This window comes from Microchirus variegatus (assembly GCF_963457635.1).
Source record: "Microchirus variegatus genome assembly, chromosome: 2".
NCBI classification, from domain to species: Eukaryota; Metazoa; Chordata; class Actinopteri; order Pleuronectiformes; family Soleidae; genus Microchirus; species Microchirus variegatus.
In genome coordinates, this window is record NC_139803.1 from 39,964,937 (window position 1) to 39,976,692 (window position 11,756).

Sequence of the window (11,756 nt, forward strand, 5' to 3'; positions counted from 1 at the left end):
CTCGAGCTTCTATCCTGGGAATCGAGGTACAGTCTGTCCATTTTCTTGGTGCTTTTCAAAGTATTTTGGCGAGAAATGATCGTGTATAATCACACATTATCAGATTAAATTACTGGAAAATAACAACGATCCAGCAATTTCATGATGAAAGCCAGACTGTAGACTTAAACTACAGCCAGCAAACTACAATATAACAATAAACTCTATTTAAAAATCAACACAACACATGCTTTGTGTCGTGAATGACTCAATTTAACTGATTTAAAACTAATTAAACTCAACTAAGAACCAGAAGCAGTGCAATAAAAAGTTGTATCTAGTGTACTTTCATCGGAAATGACAACAAAAATTTTTGAAAACGCTATACTCGCATGAGCACCAGGGGGCAGTGCTGAGGCAGTAGCAGTAACCTACGATAAAGCTGTGACGGCTTTTTACCTCAAAGAAGAAACCGTAAACTCTATGTTTTTGTCTGAATGGGTTTTTTTGTTGTTTGTTTTCAAAACGCTAATTCTAAAATGTTTTATGTTCCGATATCTGTAGTGTGCCCCCTAGTGGAGTACTCTGGTAGCAAGTGTATGAATAACTAAGCTTATGAAGCGTTTGATTTTCTATCTCCAGTTTTTACAGTCATTTAATCACCAAAACCTTCAGTTTTTCCTTACGACGACTACAGCTCATCAATCCACTTAATATCCAGACTTCCAAAGGATCTGGGGATCATCTTTCAGAAGATACAGCAAAGGGAACTTCCCTTAAATTCACACTTCACTCCTTCAGTCCTTTGAGAAGCAGAAAATTGGAGCCTTGAGTGAACAGATGGCGAGTTAGCGGACGCGCCATATGTACACACTGAGGCGTTCAAGACAATTATTCCGATTGGCTGCATTGAAAGCGACAGCCTTTATTAATGTCAAACCGTTTGACCTCGCTTGATTAATAAAGTAGTAAAAAGCTTTTGTGCAAAACGACTGAATGAAGGGTTTTTTTTCTCTGAGGATTCCGTGTCAGAGTCGTTATATGAAACAGTGTCAGTGTCTGTCATCAGGATCGTCTACGGTGTCGAGGTAAACTGAGACGCTCTGCGATCTTTGAACACAGCGACAGAAATGTCATGAAATAGAATGACTGTACTGTAAATAAAGACGGTCAAATTACCGTTTTTGAAAAGACTTATTTCAGGCGTGAAATCTAGACGACGTGAGCTTTCTTTACGTTACAGAACGTGATCATTTATTGCATCATACGTAACCAGACTTGTGGTCAAACACGCACTAACAAAACATTTTGGAAGTGGAGGATCAGCAGGAACCTTGACCCCACGAGGCCTCCCATTGTCGGAGGGCGTTGACCTCGTCGACCTCCTCAGTAATCCATCTTTACTTGAACAAGGCAAAGAGAGGAAGTCAAAAATATACTCTTTTTTTCTGCCCTTTGTTCATTTTTGAGGCTGAAATGATGCTCGTCTTGTTGGAAGCTCAAGAATGATGTGTTTTTAAAGGTCTGGGTGGAAAGTTTGGTCTTTAGTTCACTGTGATGCGAGTCATGATCAGGTTTTGACTAAATGTTGAGGTTTTAGAGTTGGTTTCAAGTGCTTGAAGGAACAGGACATTGAAGACGAAGTCAAGACTTTTAATATTGGTTAAAAATGTCACTGTGATTTAACCGTAGAGGCTCGGCTACAGTGTTTTTCTATGAATACATATCTACACTCTTAATACTTTTGAATATCAGTTATTGGCTAAACATCGTCCAAGAGACCAAGCTGACGAGTTTTGTTCCACCCAAAACACGTCGAATTCTAAGCCCTCTGGTTGGTGGAGACAAGCTCACGTCCAGATAGATTCCCAAGTTTTAGATTTAAGTTTGTCAAAATAAGTCATGTGAAGTCAAAGGTGAAGTCCAACCATTCGAGACCAAGTCTTTCAAGAAAACGTCCAAGTTTCAAGTCTGTCAAAGGAAGACTCCATCAAGTACTACGAAGTACTACTAATTAATACAAGCTTTAGGTCTTAAAGAACAAGAACGTTCTAAAGAGGTCTCTCCAACTTCACAGTTTGATTTTCTACAGTCTTAGAAATAGAAGTGCTAAGTAGAACCATATAAGGTTCTTCGGTTTGTCCTCATAGGAGAACCCTTTTTGGCTCCAGGTAGAACCTTTAACCTTTTGGAGGGTTCCACCAAGAACCTTTTTTAAACCCTTTATTCAGGAAAGGGGTTTAAAGGGTTCTCTGGATCAAAATGGTTCTTGCTGGAACCATTAGTGTTACCAAGAACACCATTTCTTCGGAAAAGGGTTTTTCAGAAGCAAATGGTTCCAGGTAGAACCTCAGCCCTTGTAGAAGGACCATTTTGGAGTGTACCATCTTGGCAGAACTTACGAAAACCTCAATTATCCTCAAAATACAAGTGCACAGACTCTTTATTGAGTCATAGAGCAACATCAAGTCTGTCCACCTCCTCCTCCTTGTTCTCCCTCACACTTGGCTAAACTAAAAACCCCTCCCCCGATCTTTCACCCTCATCCATCGATAACCCCACCCCCTTCTTTTCTATTGTTCCCGGCAGCAATAAATCAAACACAATCGCAGTAAAGTCCTCCCAATCATAACCCAAAGATAACACGCTTTAAAAAGAAAATCCCACTTAAGTTGCTTTGCCTATCGTCTAAATCTTTTAAATCTACCATGCGCCAAATAAACTACAAATGTCTTCTTTACTTGGGCTGATACACAGTTAAAATACTCCAGTATCCAAACTTTACAGTATCATTTCACCGGCTTTATTTCCTGTGCTTGTGGTGACTTGGCACCGTGTTTTCATTGCTAATTAAAAAGCTGTTGGTGGCGTCGGCTGCCGCTGTTTTGTCGAGTTCCTGGTCAATGTTTCTCCGTTCCAGGTTTTGGGATTTCTGGGATCGCCTCCAGACAAATAATTGTCCTCCGATACCAACAAACTAAGAACAAAACGAGAATTGAACACATCTGACCAGAGTTTGACTGATCTGAGAATGACCTGATGAGAAATCCTGACCCAAACAAACACCTGTGGTCAACTCAACAACCTTTTAACTTAACCTTTCAAAGCAACGTTGGCGTTCGCCCGGCGATTCTTTCCATAGGTTAGTGGACGATATAGAGTGAGATTTCTGCGACTTTATTCTCATCTCAAGTCATTTTTACACAAGACTGTTTTAATTCCTTTAATCTTGAAGGTATTTTGTACCATCTGGAACATCAGAACATTCCGTGTAGCAGCCACAGATCCAAGGCTTTGGAGTTTTATCAGATATGGAAATGAGTTCACGCCGTTAATCTTATAAGATCAGCCTTGTTTGTACTTTATGAAGTATATATATATATATATATATATATATATGATTTGTGGACACCTGTGTGCAGACAAAGGTCACTGTTTTAATCAAGCTGAGTCAAGGCCGTTTCTGTCTCCATATACGCCCTCACAGTGTTACCAAAAACTGCTTCTGAGGTGTTATAACACACCGATAATATGTGAAGCTATAGATAGAAGAGGGGAAGAAAAAAATAACCTGGTTACACAAGATTGATTTGTGACTGTTCTTTCTCACAGCGTCTCCAGCGAGGCCGAGGTGATGGCTGACATAACAGAAAAGCACCAGCCCGATACCAGAGGTTTGCCTCGGGTCAATTGCTCCCCTGCTGCGTCTCATACTCCGAGCTCCGGATGGAAGAACTGCGAGCTAAATCGTCTTCCTCTCTCTGCATTAACATACAACATGTGCAATATATCTACTGTCAGGAAATCGAAAGGAGAGCAATTAGACTCCTACACGGTTTACGTGAGCTGGAGGACGCTGAAATTTCCCAAGATGATAAAAATATAGCAAGGTTATAACATTTGGAAGAAGAAAACCCTGACATTTTTTTCAATTTATAAGGAAAAACTATGGTTTAACAGCTACAACTTGTCTTGAGTTACCCTCTGAGTTGTGACAGTGGGGAAAAAAGGCTACACCCAGCACCAAAGTCCATTAAGAAAATCAGCATTTTTACATTAAAGCACACAGCAGTTGTTCTTTCACTGCTACTTTTAAAAGTAAGTTTAATTGTGTTATTTAAGGAATTCAGTGTTTAAGAAGCTTCATTTGGATTTACCCAAGTTACACAAACCAGCAATGACGGTGTCCCTTTGAGCTCAAAATGCTGACTTTCTCTATGGGCTTTGGTGAAAACATCTGAAAATCCGCTAAACGGAACTCTGCGTTAATAGCTATTAACGCATTATATTGTATTTTTTATGAATAAAGTTATACGAGACCACTGCATTTGTAGTAGTTGCAAACCAACAAACCAACCAACCAATCTACCAACTAACAAATCTACCAATTAACCAACCAACCAACCAACCAACCAATCTACCAACTAACCAATCTACCAACCAACCAACTAACCAACCAACCAACTAACCAACCTACCAACCAACTAACCAATCTATCAACCAATTCTACCAACTAACCAATCTACCAACCAACCAACTAACCAATCTACCAACCAACCTACCAACCAACCAACAAACCTACCAACCAACCAACTAACCCATCTACCAACCAATATACTAAACAACCAACTAACAAACTAACCAATCTACCAACTAACCAATCTACCAACCAACCAACTAACCAACCTACCAACCAACTAACCAATCTACCAACCAATTCTACCAACTAACCAATCTACCAACCAACCAATCTACCAACCAATATACTAAACAACCAACTAACAAACTAACCAATCTACCTACCAACTAACCAATCTACCAATTAACCAACCAACCAACCAACCAATCTACCAACTAACCAATCTACCAACCAACCAACTGACCAACCTACCAACCAATTCTACCAACTAACCAATCTACCAACCAACCAACTAACCAATTTACCAACCAACCTACCAACTAACCAATCTACCAACCAACCAACCAACAAACCTACCAACCAACCAACTAACCAATCTACCAACCAACCTACCAACTAACCAATCTACCAACCAACCAACCAACCAACCAACCAACCAACCAATCTACCAACCAACAAACCAACAAACCAACCAAGTAACCAATCTACCAACCAACCAACCAACCAACAAACCTACCAACTAACCAATCTACCAACCAACCTACCAACTAACCAATCTACCAATCTACCAACCAACCAAGTAACCAACCAACCAACCAACAAACCAACCAACCAACCAAGTAACCAAGTAACCAACCAACCAACTCTCTCTCTATTGATTTGAACATGCTGATGAAAGTTAACAGTAACATATTAGAGAACTTTTTTCTTGCTGACTTCCTCCATATTTTTCCCAGGTCTGTGTTTTTCAGACTAAAAAACACTCCAATAACTCGTGCACTTTCCCATCCAGCTGGAATTACACCCCGTCACTGTAAGATTATCACCTGCAGGAGTGAAAACTCTGGCCTGATGCTGATTCTTTTGATGCAAAAGAGGCAAAGGGAAAACAAGCCCGGCGTGTTGCGTTACAGTGACCGCGCTTAGGTGCGCTTGAACGCACAGCGATCTCGGCTAATTCATTGTCTGCCGCGTCAACGGTTTAGGGTTTCACTAACATTTCAAGGGCAGCGGTGGAGAACAAAGCACGGGGGAGCAATATCACATTCCGGTGGACGTTTGTTTTCAGCACCTGATTGCTGCCTTTGCTGAATGTGACTCTCCCACCTCCACAGCTAAGGTTGTATATATATCATCATTCCCTCCTTTTGTGCTACAATGGGTTTCTTTATGGATGGAGTGAAAGAAAAGTTTCAAAAGCTTGAAACTAATTTGTTTAAAAAAAACAAAAAAACGTACAGGTCACATACAGGTTTGGTGAACAAACAGGACCTCTGTGATGGATTTTTGCACTTTGGGAAAAAGTGCAACCACGAATTGGAGGCAATACCATATAATATTCTGAAAACGGGGGTGACACTACGAGAAATTGCAATAGACACGATGAGAAACCCCAAAAATATCATGGCTGAAACCCTGCTGCCAACTGACAGTTTAAATTTAAAATTTCGGATTTTTTCCGATGCATTCCACGCCAATCTGTCCTCTAAAAAGAGCCGTGCCTGTCATATTTTCTGTCTCCCGTCAGATGTCGAGGGAAATCGACTGCGTCTGGATGTGAAGACAAAATTTAGGCCACAGGTGCCATGGAAACAGGCGGAAAAAGGGGGGAATAGAAACTGACAAGGAACGCTGAATGAAGAGAGGAAGGTGAGATATTTGACAGATTATTCCAAAGACGGAGCTCTGATGAGCCAAAGGTGAAAGAAATGTGGTGGTAATCCCTGTCGGCGAGGCTTGAAACTATAATATTGTCCATAAAACGCCACCAGATCAGCGATTCAGAGGGACTTTTGGGATCTGGCTACTTCTTACACTGCCAGATGATGGTGTATTCCCATCATAGTACACTTCATAGTACAAACCGCTTCATGTTCGTCAACATTGCCATCAGACCAAAACCTAAAACCCTCTGACTTGCCCCCAAATCCCCCCCTTCTTTGCATCGTCCCGAATCAGAGAGGCTGCATTGATCGAAATCCCCAGACATTACTAATGGATAGATCTTCTCATCAATAAATAATCCCCGTCCATCCATGGGCGAGACGGGCGACGCCTGCAAAGTGTCAGACTGAGAACGCCCACTTCAGCTGTGCAGTGTGCGGTGTTAGAACATTTATGAATTTCAAAACAAAACAAATATTTTTTTTTTTTTTTTTTAAGTGTCCATGGGGATAACGAGAGAATAAAAGCCCCAACAGCGTTTTAAAATGTTGACTAAAAGCCTGTGATGGACTGTCTAATAACCTAATCAAGTGCATGTAATTATCCACATTAGTAGCTGAAAACATGGAAGGGAAGAGGGGGAAATTTGAGAGCGTCGAAAACAATCATTCAGTCGCTGCTTGTTGTCATGTCGGGCCAAAATCAGCTGAACTGTGATTTGTGTGTGTGACACAATCCAGAGGTGATGTGAGAGCACAGCTGACAGAAGCTGTAATGTCACCTCACATGTTTTCAGCGAGAGGTTTTTTTCTTTTTTGGCTACAAGGCTCATTATCGCCATGGCAACGCCCGGGCTTCTTTCTCATCAGAGACCATCTGTGTTGTTGTTGTTTGGCGTTCAAAGGAAAAAAAAAAAAAGACACGAGGCAGCATGGGAGGCTCAGACACACACACACACACACACACAATCTCTCACACATTAACACACTTGTGAACACAGAAAGTGAGAAACTAAAGAGGAAATTAGTGTTTATTAATAATCTTTTAATCCTAATGTACCGATGTTTGTCTGTAAATATAATGGAGATACAGGGGCAGAAAACACACATGGCAAACACACACACACAACAAGAGAAAGGGGAATCTGAAAATGGTTTTCAGTGGTTGAAAACTTAAGGGTAATTTTGCATCAATGCTTCACTTGAACTCAAATCTACCTTATAAAAACTATATTTATAGTTTTAAAAACACTTCTCAACATCCTGAAATATTTATTTTTACACTATTTTTGGTTCTCCACTGTATTTTCTGTAGATACCGAGGACGCTCTCCACCTATCTAGCCATCTATTGCTAGCTACTTAGCTATGTACCTAGCTACTTATCTAGCTAGCTCACTAGTAGCGCAATCTGTCTATTGTGTGCTACCTTGCTAATCAGCTACCTACATTGCTATCTATCTATCTATCTATCTATCTATCTATCTATCTATCTATCTATCTATCTATCTATCTATCTATCTATCTATCTATCGTTTGCAACCTTGCTAATTATGTTGCTACTTATCTATTATTTACTATCTTGCTAATTAGCTACCTACCTTGCTATATATCTATTTATTGTTTGCTACCTTGCTACCAGCTACCTTTATAGCTACTTATCTATCTATCTATCTATCTATCTATCTATCTATCTATCTATCTATCTATCTATCTATCTATCTATCTATCTATCTATCTATCTATCGTTTTCTACCTTGCTAATTACGTTGCTACTTATCTATCTATTGTTTACTATCTCGCTAATTAGCTACCTACCTTGCTATCTATTTATTGTTTGCTATCTTGCTAATTACCTTGCTACTTATCCATCTATTGTTTACCATCTTGCTAATTAGCTACCTACCTTGCCATCTATCTATTTATTGTTAGCTACCTCGCTACTTAGCTACATATATAGCTAGTTATCTATCATCTATCTATATCTAGCTATTGTCTGCTAACTTGCTACTTAACTACCCACGTCTCTATCAATCCATCCATCACTAGCTTAGCTAACTGCTAGCTACTTCACAATCTATCTATCTATCTATCTATCTATCTATCTATCTATCTATCTATCTATCTATCTATCTATCTATCTATCTATCTATCTATCTATCTATCTATCTGAAGCCTGATTCCTTTGGTGTCACAGTAAAAACAGTCCTACTGTGTCTTCCTCTCTATCCTCTGAGTTATTTCCAGACGAATCAGAGCAGATGTCAGAGACGTAACCCAGTAATCGTGTCCCACTGCTCTGGTCGATCGCTGTCCTCCAATTACGAGTGACTTTCCTCAGTCTCTGTCTCTGCTGACTGACTCGCTAACAACATCCAAAGTGTCACGTCGAAGCTGGTATCGCTGCTGATAACAGGTTTTGACAAAAATATTTAAAAGTTTTATTTTGAAAATTCCTCATTAGCATGTTTGTGTCTCTTTTCCTGCGATTAATCCATTGACTCACAGGAAGTTATGATATTTAGGGTAATTCATTGTTGAGAAGAAAAGGGAAACGTGGGCAGATATTTAAAAAAAAATATGCCGTTTATTTTTTTGTTGTGCATAATATTAATGATATTATTTCTTATTGTTGTACAGCTTGGTATGAAAGTGAGTGGAGGGTTTTAAAAACATGCCCACTCCAGTGGGTGGACGGTCCACAGTGGAAATTAGCTCTGCCTACTGAATGATCTGACGTGAGTCAGCAGCCATTTATAGTGCGGGGTCGACTCTCAAGGATTCCGAGAAAAAAAAAAAAAACACTTAACAGAAGGAATGGAGCAATTTAGCAACAGTGAAAAATAATCTTATGTTTCTCCACACAGCGACAGGGTTATTTTTATTCAACATTTTTGCCACCAACTTCACACAACTTTGCCGTTTCTAGTCAAAGCTGTTGTATTTGGATTAGCGTCAACATTTTAAAAAAATCTGTTTTTCTTGATTTGAGCCAAAATTACTCAAATGTGTTATTACTTTTTCCCATTGTTTTACACGTTATCCATCTTCTGCAAAGTCATGCCTTAAAAGGTACAGTGGGAATTATTGTTTTAGCATTGCTGACCAATAATTCCATCATTAGTGTTCAAAATATTGGCAATCGAGTAATCTGAAAGTAATCTGACCCTTTTGTACCCTAACTACGACTACTACTACTGCCTACACTGCAAAGAAACCTCAAAAAATTACCTACTTTCCAATAAAAAGGGGAAGAACCAAACGTCAGCATTGAAAAGTAATCATGACATGAGAAATTGACCAATAGGAACAAAGCCTTTGGGGACGCTTAAAGGTGCCATATGTAAGAATGTGGCCAAAAACGGTTACTACATTCAAATTCAAAATACCGAGGTCTTTTTGGTTTCGTTTTCTGACGTAACTGGCAACCCGTGGTTGCTCGGCAGCTGAGACTCTACTGACTGCAATGATCGGTAGATGGTGGTAGGTGGCGCCACATGCCAAAACATGATTTAAAAAAATTAACATGATTTGCAGTCTGCAAAATATATTTTTTTAATGCAAATATTTTGTCTGTACTGTTGTACTTGGTGAGTTCAGTTTGTTATATGAACATTATTCCTGTGTCTCTGTGACATATTAGGAGGATTTTTATTGCCAGTTGATTTAGATTTATTACATAATGCACCTTTAATATCAAGTTATGACTTATTTCTATATATATTTTGGTTTTTTTTTTTTATTAAAAAAGTATTTTGCCTCATAAATACATAGTGGTGGTTCATTTTGACATTCTATCGAAATATTATTTATCGTTTTGATGTTTTTTTCCTCAAAATGGGCTTTTTCCCCCACTCGACTGTCCCTTTAATGACTAAACTGGACACTCAGTGACCCCCCCCCCCGGGGTCATTTGAGTCTGAGACTCCTGATATACCGGCCATTACTGCAGCTTTGTGGGACTCTGATTGCATTTAGAAACATCAGAGTCATAAAACAACGCGAACAGCAACAAACCAGAAGCTTTGAACTCTGAACGTCCACTGAAACCAAACACCGATCAGTTTTGTCCCAGACCGTCCTCGTCCTGCAGGACCCAAAAAAAAAACAACAACAATGAACCCGAGACCTTCTTGAAACTGCACCTTCATCATGACTGCACTGTTTCAATCTGCGTTTTAATCTGCATTTTAATTTGCTTAAGCCAAGAACACGCTGTATTAATCTAAAGGCTGCGTACGTCAACTCCAGTGAGCGTTTGTGTCCGAATATGAAGGAAACTGAGCAGCAGATATGAGCACAACACCTCTCAATTGCATCGCACACACACAGCAAAGATCGGCTTTAATAAGTCACAAGAGGGGCGTGTAAGTGCATTAGTGTGTGTGTGTGTGTGTGTGTGTGTGTGCGCTCCAGTGAGTCGATCTAAGCATGGGGGGGAAGGAGCAGATCAATAATTCATTCATTGATTCTGAATAGCCCCCTGCTGCCTCTGCTTCCACCAGCCAATTTACCCGGTGTAGATTCAGCATCAACTCCGACGTCAACGCACACGCCTTCCTCGTTTTTTTCTCTGATCTACTTTAACCGCACCGAAGAGCGAGGGGTGAAAACTGCAACAACGCGCGTCGAGCTGATACGTCCGCGAGTACGATGATGTGCAACCAGACGAGCTTTCAGGAGTAATCGGATCAGAATACGTACATAAAGTGGGCCGGCATGAACATGTCGGTGTAAACAGGAAGCCGGTTTGCTTTTCAGAAAATATCACTCTCTTATACACACTCTTATTTTATGAGAGCGACAGCCGGGCGAAAGTGAAAGCGAGCGTTCGCAGCACTTCATTCACAGCCGATTGTGTGAAAGGCAACTCAGTTAAAGGGCCAATCACACACTAAATAGAGGTGATTGTGTCATATTTTTCCAAATGTCTCCGCTCGCGCCCAGACTTAAAGCTGCGGTGCGTAACTGCCGTTTGCTGATGCTAACGATATAACCTCGATTTGCGATCGCTCCAAGCTCAGCTTCCTCTAAAACGTTGTCAAATACGTACTGTGTCGCGTTTACATATCAATAGAAAACGTGCACTAGAAGGTGATTAAAACGCACCTTCCAGTCGCTGTGGGACGGCACAGCATAGGTTTATAAAAACGTCACTTCCACGGAAGCTCAGCTTCTCTGGGAGTCAATGGCGTCAATGGGAGTCTACTGAACGCAACGTTGTCCGACTCGACTCGGGATGGCACGATACCACTTTTTTCTAATACCGATACCAACATCACAAACTTGGTACCGATATCAGTCCGATACAGTCAAATTAAACTATGACACACATTTTGTGCTAGCCATTAAAAGACATATTTCTCCACTAACCGATATTCTTCTCCCATAAAGAGGAAATAAACAATTACCGACTTTTTAATTTACATTTTTTTTACATGAATTTTGAGTAAAACAAATGACTGGAATGTCGCC